Below are 12342 nucleotides of genomic sequence, written 5' to 3'. Positions count from 1 at the left end.
TCCTTTGGTTGCTTCGGTCAGGTTCTATTAGGTTCTAGCAAATGTTGCCTCTTTTAAAATACTTATTACTGTATTATAATAAGAACATCTGTGGAAAAAATTAACGAAACCAAACAAATGCTTCTGGTGGTAGTACTGTTCATAGAAATTCCCAGGATTTATATTAGATTGAATTTGTTAAATTTTTCTAGAGAAGGTGTTTGGATGATAGTAAGAAAATAAATACAACAATGCACTAGTTAGGAAGTTAGGTAAGGTTAGGTAAGGGTAAATATTTAGAGGTTGCCAACACCTACTTGTATATTGAGTCTTATACAGGGTGATTCAGCAGAGTTCATTAAAATGGAGGATGAAATCCTTGGGTAATTCTAAACCACAATGTCTCTGGTAAGATGTCAGATTCACATCTAATTCACTCTCATTAATGCAACATCTTAAATGTATTGTAACATGGAAACTATGCAGAATCTGACATTTTACCAGAGACATTGTGGTTTAGAATTACCCAAGGATTTCATCCTCCATTTTAATGAACTCTTTGCTGAATCACCCTTTATCGGGAGAAAGAAACAATAAAAATAATTTATTGTATAGCATTTGCATTGGAAACTTATATTTTTTTAGTATTTTAACCGATAAAATTACCCACAATGTTACTTCTCCAAAGTGGGCAGGGGTTTAAAGTAGAGGAAAATGTGGGGTAAAACACAGAAAAAAAAAAACACTGAACAAACTTTGAAACCCTGACCGTTCTAATGTTTCCTAACCTTTAAAAATCCTAAAAAATATAAAGTTTACCTTATTCCTGTTTTTGGTGTTTAGTATATGATGATGTTTTTGATGTTCAGATGAGGAGGGATTTATAAACTCGAAAGTAATTCTTAACATTTTTACAAGTTTAAGTAAGGTTTTCAAGGTTTGTTTGGTGTTCTTTTTAAGTATTTTACCCTACATTTTTCACTTTGAACTTCTAATATTGTGGGTAATTTTATCGGTTAAAGTATTTGAAAATATAAATTTCCAACGGAAACGCTATAGAATAAATTATTTTTATTTTTTTCTCTTTTTCCCTATATGACTCAAAATATTCAGTAGGTGTTGGCAACTTCTAATTATCAGCCTAGGTAAGGTTAGGTCAGGTTCTAGTAGGATCCATGCATTCTCGTTGATTGACTGTTTGTGCTAATTACATCCCTGGTGATGCAACAGCTTAGGTCATGACACAAAATTAAAATAAAGGCTTAAAAGACTAAAACCAAATAATGCATGGTAAAAAACATAAGTAAGCAACCTTGATTTAATTTTCGTATCTCCAGTTATTTCTGGTGCTAATCATCTACTCCACTATTACCAACGATTTTTTTCTGGTATTATTATCGTTTCGGTCATGCAGCAAATTTAGGTTTACCATAGGTTAGTTTTGGTTAGGTTAAGTTGAAATTATGTTTTACTAGTGGTTTTTGCTGTGTTTTGAACGATTCTGACCTTCGGAAAATAGGTCCATGTCCGAAACGATAATTTTACCGGTCAATTTATAGTAGTGCACCGTTCTTTCTTTTGGGTATTAGAAATATGTGTAAAAAACCATAGAAAATCACCAAAAACCAACCAAACCTAACCTAATCAGGGGGCTCCTCCCCCTTTGGACACCCCTGATTAGGCGGTCCGACTAATTACCCAAATGTAGCAAAATGTAGCCGCAATGAAGTCAAATAATGGTTCTACATGAATAAATAGGACTGCTAATCACTTCTCGACTAGTATTTGGTGTCACGAAGTCACAAAAAATTGGAAAACTTGCTTTAATCTGAGTTAATAGATCGCGTGCATGTACCGAGGGAGCGAGTAATTACCCAAATGTAGCCGCAATGAAGTCAAATGATGGTCCTACAAGCGTAAACCGGGCTGTGAATCACTTCTCGATTATTAAATGGTGTCATAGTCACAAAAAATTGGTAAACTTAATTTAATCTGAGTTGTGTTGTGTTAGGTTAGGTACATGCACTCGATCTATTAACTCAGATTAAATTAAGTTTACTAATTTTTTGTGACTTCGTGACACCAAATACCAGTTGAGAAGTGATTAGCAGTCCGATTTATTCATGTAGGACCATTATTTGACTTCATTGCGGCTACATTTGGGTAATTAGTCGGACCCCTGATTAGGTTCGGTTAGATAAGACGGTGCACTAATATAAAAATACCATTTCACCTTGTACTCTACTACTTATATGTACTGTACCTCTGTTTGGTAAGGCTACACTTAGGCCCTTTGGACCACTCTTGTGACGTCCAAGGTCGTCTATCTACACCCAAATCTTATCTCGTCTCCTATAAACAGCCTGGCAAAAATTTTCTTGATTACACCTCACAAATTACAATTTGTATAACATAAAATATAACTCCAGCAAGCAATACTAACACACACCGGGTTATCACTGACCGGCCCCGAAGCACACTATACAGTACTACAGTTGTCGGCTGAGTCGGCAATATTTACTGCCTGATTGCACCCATTACGGGAAAAATATCTCGCCTTTTTTCCGTGAGTGATCTCCCAAAACTCTGCTTACCTTGCTACAAGTAAGAAGCACAGACCATTTAATACTATCATAAAATTTATGTTAATAGTAGTGTGGAGGTTGAGTGGCGCCTCCTACCACTACCATGTTTACATCGCCAATGCTTGACATGGACGATGTTACTGGGTGAATATTTTAATAATCAACTTTAAAAGGCAAAAAAACACAGACAAAACAACTAAGCCAATTTACCTTTTAAATTCCATTAATAAACCTTACCGAATTTACCGTAACGAAAAATGACATAGAATCATATGCTTCCAAAAGAGGAACATTAATTAAAATAAATGGTTGAGCGAGAAAGTTCGTGCTATTTTATGAACATTATCGGTCTAGACCTACTACCCAGAAGTAAGGAATAGGAATATTATATTCCTTTATAAAAAAAATCGTTCTTATCCCATGACCTATGTGGGGGGGGGGGCAACCTAATCTAAGCTAACTTACTACCCTAACCTTCTATTGCCACATACCTATCCGGAGGGGGGGTCGCCAGCCCCCCGGACCGAAATACCTAATGGGATAAAAACGAATATTAACCTAGTCCTTCCCAAGAGACTACACTGTCTGGGCCCGGCCCGGCGCTCTTTGACAGATTATTCCATGAGTTCACAATTCTCACTCATAAAAAGTTTCCCTTAACAATTTTCTATGTTGTGGCTACTTTACTTTTTATTCTCTTCACCACTGATCGGCTCGTTAGCCGCTTGTGCACGTCTCTGTTACGCATTGTTGGCAAGTACTGGGCATGCACTAGCTCCTGAATGTACCTGAACCTGCTCCAGTGTTGGTCAAGTCTGGTCTTGAAAGAGCTCACACTCGGTGCCGACACAACACTTTCTAGTAGATTGTTCCAAGAGTTCACAACTCTCACTCCGAAAAAGTTTGCCCTTACAGTTTTTTGGACCTGCGGCTTCTTCAATCTTGAGCTGTGACCCCTTGTGGGGCGAACGTCCGCCAGCTCCAAGTAAGGAAACTCGACTGAGTAGTGCTCCTTGAGATACTTATACACTTCAATTAGGTGGCTTCTTGCCTGTCTGAAGTATAAGCTAGGCAATTTCAGGCGCTCCGATCTCTCAGGGTAGTTGAGGTGCCGAAGTGCAGGCACCATTCTGGTGGCCTTCCTTTGAACATTTTCAATCAACAGACAGTCCCGAGTATATATCTCGGGGACCAGACAGTACTCCAGATGGGGAAGCACTTCACTCTTGAAGATTGTTACGAGGGACGGACCGTCTAGATATCCACATGTTTTGTGGATGGTGGAGCATAATATGAATCCAGAGGTATAAACAGAATGTTGGTACAATACAACTGTGACCATGACATGGTATTACTTAAAGCACCATGCTATTACTTGATTAACAGGGAAACATATACTAGCACATTTCAGCTGTGAGTACAGCTGGTTTACTCACATTATCACATACATCACAAACAATAATACTGGTAATAGTAGATTTATGGTCTCAATACTCAACCTAGGACAGTTGTATTCCCGATAACCCATCTACAATAATGCACACAAGAATTATTAGCATATACTGTTAGGGTGAGTACATCAGGCTTCCACCCTTGGTATTCAAAGTAAATGCTGTGCGGCCACACTCTGATGCCGCTGCAGGGCGGTGCTTGAGAGCAAATTAGTTACCCCACACTCCCTCCCTGGAGCATTCCGCACTCAGATATTAATCCGGCTGTAATAAAGACGTCCTGCTGGTGGCTACTGCTCCTCGGCACTGGCAACAACGCATACAGTGACTGATAGACGAGGAAGGAGCATCAAGAAGTGACTGAAGTCATAAATACAAAATGTCATAAAACATGTCTGGCAAGGGAAGAAATGGATCATTCGACACGGAAAACGCCCAGTTGCGTTACAGTATCATTTGATACATAAGACGTTCAACTACGTTAAAACAAGATGGACAGTCAACACAGGCTGGCTGGCTGAGCCGCGGCTCAGCCAGCCAGCCAGTTGACTCAAAACAATGACGTTCTCACACACATTAAAATTTACTTTGTAAAGAGGTTGATTTTAGGTTTTAGGGAAAATGGATAGCACCTAAGCTAGGGAAAATGCATTTCTTCTTGAGGATAACTCACTAGTTTCCCATATGTTTTGTGGGAGTGGAGCATAATATGAATCATGAGGTTTCAAACAGACCAGCCGTGCCACCATGACCATGACAATACAGTTGCAGAAATGTGTTCCTACACCCCCTGTGGTTGCCCGTGACTCCAAACAGCGCCGTTGCAGTAGTATCACTATTTATGAATGAATGGGTATTGGTCATGTAACAACGGACGTGATTGAGGGATAGCGTTACTATACTGTAGGTCATATAGGTTAGCTGTTTGGAGACACGGGTTAGCACAGGGGGAGCAGGAACACATTTCCACAACAGTACCTGTCCATAAGAAGCGATCGAAGTCAGATCCAGGAAACTACCATTCAATATCACTATTATCTGTAGTCAGCAAGAAATTTGAGAAACTAGTCACAAAGGAAGTGTGTCACCAGTTTGACAATATGTTGTCTAACCAGCAGTTTGGTTTAAGATGAGCTTGATCCACCTCAGGCCTGCTGCTGCTCCTCTCCAGAGACTGGCAGGTTGGGCTGGACAATGGTCTGGACACCCTCCTGATCGCCCTTGACATACCACAGGCCTTCGACCTGGTGTGGCATGGGGGCCTCCTGGAGAAGCTTCAAGCGAAGGGAATCCAGGGGAACCTTCTCCTGCTTCTGGCAGATTACCTGCAAGGGAGGACCCTCAGAGTTGTCTTCAACGGTCAGACCTCCCGAGACTGTTCTTGGGCCGATTTTATGGAACATATATATTGACAACCTCCTACAACAAATGCCAGCGGTATCAGCCTATGCTGATGATTGCACCCTATTGTGCTTTTATCCCCACCAGAGGGTAAACCAGTAGTTGGAGCTGATCTGTGGGTGGGATAGACATTGGCAGATGAATTCTGCCCATCAGAAAAAGCGAACGATGGCGATATCCCACTCCCCGGCAGCTGCCCATGCCATAAAGGATAGAATCCTCTTTGGGGAGGTGCCTCTGCCACTCCTGGATTACATAACAATCCTCTGAGTGGACTTTGACATACATTTGAGGATCGACAAACACCCTAACAAGTGCGTCCGTAAGGCCTCACTCAAGGTGCCTGGTGGGGAGGGGGGGGGGCTTATGCCAACCAACCTTCGTAATCTGTCACTTTTATAATGATGAGGAAATTTTCCCTTGCAAAGATGACTTCCTTTATGAATCACACTACAGGTACTAGTTATGATCTACTATACATGGCTTCAGCTGGTAGACTGTTCGTCTTGTCTATTATCCTCTGCATGAAAAAGTATTTCGTTCTATTTGTTGTGAAGGCCATAAGGTAAATCTGGTACAGTACATATATATATATATATATGTGTGTGTGTGTGTGTGTGTGTGTGTGTCAGTGCCATATCATAATCGTTTTCCAAAGGGGTGGGTGAAAGGGTTGTAAATTTATGACTGGACAGGCCAACAAATTTTGCTGTATAAATTTATAATTAGCGATTAAAGATAATTTAGTTATTTAAAATTTGTTACAGGTCAGAACTTTTCCTGCATTGAAGTTCAAAACATTAGCCACAAACCAGATTCACACATCACCACATTAGTCCAGGAGCATTAGACAGATTTTGTGAGCAGAATGGAAAAAAAAATTGCTCTAAGTCAAAATTTTCAGGCATGATACAGAATTATGCCTAGAACATCATATCCAAATATAATGCACCAAATAATACCCTGAGGAATTCAAGATAATTTAGCATTCGTATTCAGCTGGTTAGATTCTGGGAGGCTTATTCATAACATCCAAATGTAGTAATCTTAATACTTTCAAATTCATATCACTTTAGGTCACCTTGACCTGTTATGTGACTTGGTGTGGGTGAGTGTGGGGAAGCATGGACTGCCCTGAGCACTTCATTTTGAGGCCTGGAGTAGTCAAAGCAACTGGAGTCAAATAATTGGCCTGCCAAAGTATAAATGGGTATGGGGATAGTGCTGCAAGTTGCCTGAAATCAACTTAATATTTTTGAACTATCCAACACATTTATTTGTATTTTCTGACTGCTGTGCAATGGTGCATACAGATAAAAACAAGTTAAATGTCTCACAAAAAGGGGTTGTTGGTGATGCATGGGTAACATGCTTATCTCTCACTAATACAGGTATATCAAGGGTTTGAATCCTGCTTGGCCCGGACACATGTGAGAAGGGTGTTATCCAGTGTGACCCCACCAAACACCACAGGTTTCCCAGAGTCCACTTTCCTCCTGTACTAACACTAGATTGACCAACCATCTGAATGGCTAATAAACTTTTAAGGGGTGAAATGATAAATAAATACAGTACAGTCATCTTTATGCAAGACCAGATGGTAATGCAAAATAGAATGTCTCATAGCTATTGGGACACAAATTTATTGGATACTTAGTATAAAGTCAAGAAAAATATTTTGGATAATGTACTTATTTAAATGTTAAATGTTTTTTATTTTTCAGTAAAAAAATCTTGTGCTGTACAGTATTCCTATCCCATATTTGATTTTTTTATTAATATGAAAGTTACTACAATGATTAAGTCTTAAGAGGATTGAAATTCAATTTGCCACGGGCTTTGACAAGCCTAGAGCTATTCCTAAGAGTACCCTGTACTGTAGTCACACTGCAATTTAATGGGTCTTTAAGCCAATAAACCCCACTTTTAAAGGCTTTCTTCTTGAGAGAAAACTTGCATAATTTAAACAGACATGAAATTTGTGAATCATTAATTTCCTGGATTTTTTCTTTCTCTCCAACCACATTACAGGCTGCTGATGTGACTTTCTGTCTCATTTACACACAATTGCAGGGTCTCAATTGTTTCTCTTACTTTGACAACACAACATACATAAATTGTTTCTCACTACAGTATTGATTTTTTTTTATTTCTTTATGGTTCTTTGTTATTATTATTGTTAGTGTTGTTATTATTATTATTGATATTATTATTTTAATTTTGTATTTTTATTACATTTTTATTTACTATGAATTATTATCACTATTATTAGTACATTTTTGCCCCCTAGGCCCCTATGTGGGTCAGTAACCTGTGCCAAGGTGGGCTAATCCCTGCAAAAAAAAATATACAGTATATATACAACAGTGGCCAGTTCCCATTTTTGTTTACTTTCCCATCAATGTTGGAGTACCTCAAGACACTTCTTACTCCATAATAATTACTAAATCTACTCATCATTCCTTCTCACTTCACACATTTCTTTGCTGATGACACTAACTACAGGAAAATTTATCCAATTGCTCTAGTGTCCATGCGCAGTTAAGTTTCCCATTGGATCACCTAAATACTAGTTTTCTTGAACCTAATGAGTTCTGTTACTATATCTACTCCACAACAAAACCTAAACACATCTCTTTGATTAACCAATGTTGCTTCATGCATCTCCTTAGTACTGTATTACATATGAGCAGCACATCCACTACTACTCTATATTCAAGGGGTTCAATGTAAAGCAGCAACCAGTGAGTTTTGCTCTCAAATGTAATTTCAACCACCAGCTATTTTTTTATTCAAGATCCATACATATCATTTAGTGAAATGTATATCTAAGTCTGCGAGGCTTTTGTAATCAGACACAACTGCCCATTCTTATACAAATTTCCCCAATTAATTCAGATATTGAATCTTTTTGATCTCCTGAGAAAACTATTAAGATCACTACCGGGTAAGTACTGTATACTGTCAACATAAGATCAAGTATAAAATTCCATAAACCTGAAATAAGGACAGGCTTCAATATGGCCAGTACACCTTCAAGATAATATATTTTTTTAATACTTATCCCTAAGAATTCCATTACATTTTAACAACCTCAGTAATACTGTACTGTATTTTTATCAAAAACATTCAGTTGAAGACCATTTAACAGCTTGAGTGCTAAGCAGAAACAAATTCTGGTACAGTACCAAGCTTTGTTACATCTTGGTTCTTTTACAGAACTGGGATGTATCCTCTCTGTAGGAGTCACTGAAAGCTACAAAGTACTGGAGTATCATACAAAAAAAAAATAAGACTGAGGTTATGGTGAATAATGGTACATTTTATGATTACAGGAAATAAAATTACATTTTATCAAAATGTGTTTACTCATTCATCATGTTCTGTACAAAAGCCATAGTTGTACAAAAAGTACAACTTGAATGGCAGTGTTCCACAAAGGAGTGTGAAGGATTGTAGAAAACGAGTCACAGAGGTGCATATGTTAAATTGTCTGCCTGCTATTCAGTTCCAATATTAGTCCAACATTTGATCTGATAGCAGCAGGCAGGTTATCGGTACTACAAAATTTGTCAAGGTCTTTAAGGTGGCCTAAAAGTTTTGAAAATATAGAAATTGCATATATATTTGTATATACTGTATATATATATATATAGTATCAATTTATATGAATGATCTTTCACTTTCACAAACATGGATCACAGAGGTACACAAGACAACAGAGTAAATAAAAAAATATTCATGTTTATGGCCAGGAGCTCTTCTTGCTTTGAATTAATATGCTGTATATAAAAAAGGCAATCCAGAAATATTCTAATTATGTTCAACTTGTTATTGCTCAAAAGCACTTACAAAAAAGAATATATTAGTGTGTCCAACCTAATTGCAGACTAAAGAGATCCTCACGCTGAATTTCTGGAAAATTCTTGAGATCTCATATTTGGACAAATCTTAGTGAACCAAGAATTTATGGAGAAAATTTATTACAAAATATGGACAGTTGAGTGGAAGTGCTAGTAGACATTCGTTTGCATATGCATGGATTTTTCATATCTGTCTGTAAGATTGCATATACATTATTTATCTATTTACATAATATGAACTTTAACATAAACTTGAGCTTAAAGACAGGGGAAAAAGAAACTTTTCTGGATTTACTGACTAATTACTATTACAAGTTGAGGATAAGACATACATATGCTGATATGAACTTGACTATTTTGCATGTGTGTGTGTGTGTGTGTGTGTGTGTGTGTGTGTGTGTGTGTGTGTGTGTGTGTGTGTGTCTAAATTATATGTATGCATGTAAAAGTCATTCTCAATACATCCAATGTTTGACAAAAAAATAACTTCCATGAGACATCTTACATATCTAAACAATTCAAAAATTAGGACACAGAAATGTAACTTGACACACAGTATCAGAGAGAATACAGAGTCTCCTTGATGGGTATCAAGCAGGTACATACAGATAAAATAAAATAGCATAGAAAAAATATTATGAATATTATCTTACAGCACAAACTTAATTGTTTTATCACAGAATGCTGAACCGAAATATGGAAGCCTATACAGCAGCACACATTTAACTTGGTTGCACATGATGTCAGTAGAGAAACTTCATTTAACAAGAGCAATGCCAATTTACAAATATGTGGCACACTTTCTTTCCTGTCACATCAATATTCAGTACATTGAAGCACAATGTTGTGGTAAATGAACTGGTCGAGTCAGAAAATTGAATAATATACCACACTGATTCATAATACTACAGTTAGGACAAGAGTGTTTACCAAATTACAACTAACTGAAAATCTAAAAGCTGCAATTATATTTGCACTTTCATCTTATAAAATTTACATAAAAAAGTATGATATTATAGAAAATTCACAATTTACCCATGTTCTTAATTTACTGCTTTATAGGTACAGATTCTTGTAAGACTTCATCAGCCTGACTACATGAAAACATTTGCATTAGTTAAATTTCATACAAGTTTAACAAACAGCATTTGGCCACCCTTAATCAGCAGAGATGGATAAATATAATAGTGTGTAGTAACACTGAATATGTCAGTGGTGATATTCAGGTTAATACAGTACTAAAAAGTAATCCAGTAACACTCAGGTATCCTTTGTAATTTACAGTATATTGCTGGTATGTACAGTCTCATTCAAGATTCTTCGGACACTGCTGGAGACAGCTGGCAACTCAAAGCCGTTTATTTACTATAGTATGCAGTAAAAATTATGAATAAATGTAAAAGTGATCAGTGATTGGTTACTTAGTTCCCCGTTGCTTAATTTAATGGTTCGGCTTTGTTGTTTCGTATTATATAATACTACGTACTATAGTAAACAAACGGCCTTGAGTTGCCAGCTGTCTCCAGCAGTGTTTGAAGAATCTTGAACGAGACTGAACACGATCTTATGCAGGCAATCATGACACATGCATTTGTATGAGCCCAAATGTGCTTGCATGTGTACATGAATACACACACACATTCACAAATTTCTCTTAACACATTTCTCTCACATTCATACACATTCTCTCTCACTCACCTGCATAATTATTTCTGCTTGAATTCCAGAGTAAAGATCTTATGAGTAAGTTTCTGAATGTTGTTGTTTTCTTCACTTACTACTGTACAACCATCTTTTAAATAATTCTACCACAAGTTTCCTGACCGGAAACATTTATAAAATTGTATTTACATATAAAGATCTCAAATGAATAAAGAAGGACATACTTTACAGGGTAGTGTCCATAAAATACAGTATGGAAAAACTCCCCATTAATATCGTAAGTTACACTGTTCGTACTGGTCACTTTAAAAGAAGAAAAAAAAAAAGATATGAAGCAGCATTTGTGACTAAACATAAAAGGGCTCCTCTCTTTTTACAGAGATGCAAACATGAACCAGGAATCTACAACAAATGTACGTCTATTGCTAAACTATCACAAAAGAGCCCTCAATTTGAAACAGTATGTACAGGTACATAGACTGAAGAATCTTACATAATGTCTACAAATACAACCCATACTACAATATTATTATTGATTAAATTTGATATTCTGACATTCAGTTATTCCAATAATTATCCATAATTATTGGCTCAAACTCCCTTATCGTGTCACTTTTACATGGCTGCGAGGTTTAACACATGAACCTTTAGCATTTGTAAATATGACTATTCTACATGCGAGTTCATGTTCCCTTGCACAAAGCAAAATAGACAAAGAGGTTTTAAAGACAATGAGGATTATGAAGTCTTATAAAAAGAATATCCTGCTGCTATCTATAATAAGGTGAGGTACTACCTAACCCTCATGTCTTTAAAATCAGATTATAAGAACAAGGAAAATAAATAAAATAAAGAGCAGAACTGTCTCCAAATACACAGTATATTTTACAATTGGCTGCTCTTATGCTACATATACTATCATACATCTATTTATGATACACTATTTCATTGCTGGAGATCTTAATATTTAGTTATGCATATGCTGCATATTCTGTACATCTTTAGAACATGTTTTATACAAATATGAAATGTATTTTTCAGTATCCTTGAAAGTGCTTCTCTGCGGCAAAGAAGCAAAATTCATTTATTACAGCACCTTATTTTGTATAAATCTGTGAAGCTGGAGGAGAAACCTTAGTACTAGATTATGGTATAAAATTGTTTTTCTTTTACAATGACTCATAAACTAATATAAATAATTCATACCAGAACACATCACAAATAAATACAAAAATATTATTTGGTTTTAAAACAAATGGTTTTACACCACAATTGTATTAATATCATATTGCATCACAATCCTTCTGTTTGCAAGCATACCAAAAATCATTGCACCATCAACACTAAGACTGATTCTTTCTAAATTATACAACCTTTCCAGCGGCATAACTGATGCACTGT

General features: G+C 36.7%; 1 protein-coding gene across 2 annotated transcripts in view; it reads right to left on the bottom strand.

Moving 5' to 3' along the window:
- LOC121860344 (PRELI domain-containing protein 1, mitochondrial-like) overlaps window positions 1-2682 on the bottom strand; it is a 31685-nt gene extending 29003 nt beyond the window's left edge. The window contains exon 1 of one of the 2 annotated variants that reach the window (XM_042357425.1): window positions 2574-2682. The gene's annotated coding sequence lies outside the window, so the exon portion shown is untranslated. The remainder of the gene's footprint in view (window positions 1-2573) is intronic. The other variant, XM_042357424.1, reaches the window with a different exon arrangement.
- Between the last annotated feature and the right edge of the window lie 9660 nt (window positions 2683-12342).

This window comes from Homarus americanus, unplaced genomic scaffold (genome assembly GCF_018991925.1).
Source record: "Homarus americanus isolate GMGI-L3 unplaced genomic scaffold, GMGI_Hamer_2.0 scaffold48088, whole genome shotgun sequence".
NCBI classification, from domain to species: domain Eukaryota; kingdom Metazoa; phylum Arthropoda; class Malacostraca; order Decapoda; family Nephropidae; genus Homarus; species Homarus americanus.
The sequence above is the reverse complement of the archived record's forward strand: the minus strand, read 5'-3'. Positions and strand labels throughout refer to the sequence as shown.